Consider the following 1,816-nt stretch of genomic DNA (forward strand, 5'->3'; position numbering starts at 1 on the left):
TTTTTTTTTCATTTTATACTGGTTTATTTACAAAGTCCATCTACATTGTTTTTCACACCAGATCTTTCCCATTTCCTTCACCACCACCCCCATCAAATTGTGTGACCCTATGATTAACACCCGCCCATGTCCCCACCCACCCCCATCCTGAGCCCTCTGCTCCCACCCTCTCCCTCCTGGGATTCTCATACATGTTCTACAATAATGGTCTTAGACAGTCTTAGTCCTTACGGCACTGAGTTAGTTCACTTAGCATAATGCTCTCCAGTCCCTCCCACGTTAGGTAGTGATTAACAAAATCATTGCTTTTGCGTGCTGCAAAATATTCCATCATGTGAACGTACCATAATCTCTCAATTCACTTGATTGTGGTTGGATATTTGGTCTGTTTCCGTGTTCTCGCGATGGTGAATAACGCTGCCAAATCACCATTCTATAACTAAGAATGCCAAGTTTAAAGGAGATGGAATCATTTGCCTTACAAGGCATAGAAGCATTCAAAATCATGAGTGTGTGATTTCAAATACTGTGTTTTTACAACTGTGTTTCAAGGTGCGAGTTTATAAAATACATATCTGGTGGGGGGAAAAAAAAAATCTAACTGTTCTTCCTAATCTACCAGTGAAACGGATACTTCCAGAAACTCTATGAATTTTGGTAAATGACGATAGTCATAGAGGGGGTCCAGACCTTTTGTTCATAGGGTCACTATGAGTTGTGCTCGACTCCAAGGCAATGAACACCAACAACAGTCAGAATACAGAAAAGACTGACACAGAGAAATCCCAGGCACAGAGAGGTTGAATAACTTGCCTGACATCACCCAGCCAGGCAAGGCCAAGTATAGATGGCTGAAGCCAACCAAGTGATGTGGCCTCTCTGTCAAACGTTAATTATGGGGCGAGTTTCCACTCTAACACATGGAGTTCCCATTAGCTGGAATCAATTTAATGGAATCTTTTCTTAACCTACTGTATATTGTAACAGTAAATTATTCACTAACTTCCTCACTCAGATTTCTTCTTTTGGAAATGGAAATAAATATGGCTCTCTCCCCATTGGTTGGCCAAAGAGCTGTCTTTCAAACTTCTGGGCATATACATTTTCTTGGCATATATTAGTGAGCATATCCAGGGCTTATCTGTTTCCTGAAACACCTCATCTGATATTCCATCAATTCCGAGGGCCTTCTTTTCCCCCAGTGCTTTCTTGGACTTCTTCCGTCAGTACAGAAGATCCGCAAGGAGAAGGACTGACACAGTGACCACAGCTGTGGGCCTCACCTGGGTGGAATAATTCTCCAGGATGGTGCAGGATACAGCAAGTTCTTGATCTGTTGTTTCTGGGGTTGCTAGAGTTAAGCGACAACAATACCTATATGTTGTTGTTGTTAAGTGCCATCGAGTTGTAGGCAACTCCTAATGACCCTATGAATGAAAGTCCTTAACACTTGTGTGACTGTCATCCTTTCTCCAGGTTCAGAGGGTTTCCGGAGGCAAGCTATTATGGAAGTGGATGCCACTCCTGCTTCCAAGCTTGTTTTAGTCGGGGAACTCCACCAAACACTTGGTTAACCATTTACACATTTGACACATCAGTGTTCAGCTTCACAGCAACCACAAGTGACCTCTGTACAGCAAGTGGACACACCAGGACTATACTACCCAGAAGAATGTTTGAACAAAAGCAATGAAAAACAAGGTCTGAGGGCCGTGGATTAAAAGTCACCCACCTTTGGCTTGGTAACATCACTTTCTGTCCCATGGCAATACATTTTTTGATATCCTGGCTACTGGTGCCAAGAGTGTTGACCATG

Source organism: Elephantulus edwardii, unplaced genomic scaffold, assembly GCF_000299155.1.
Source record: "Elephantulus edwardii isolate Elephantulus edwardi_28Jun2011 unplaced genomic scaffold, EleEdw1.0 scaffold00211, whole genome shotgun sequence".
Taxonomy (NCBI): domain Eukaryota; kingdom Metazoa; phylum Chordata; class Mammalia; order Macroscelidea; family Macroscelididae; genus Elephantulus; species Elephantulus edwardii.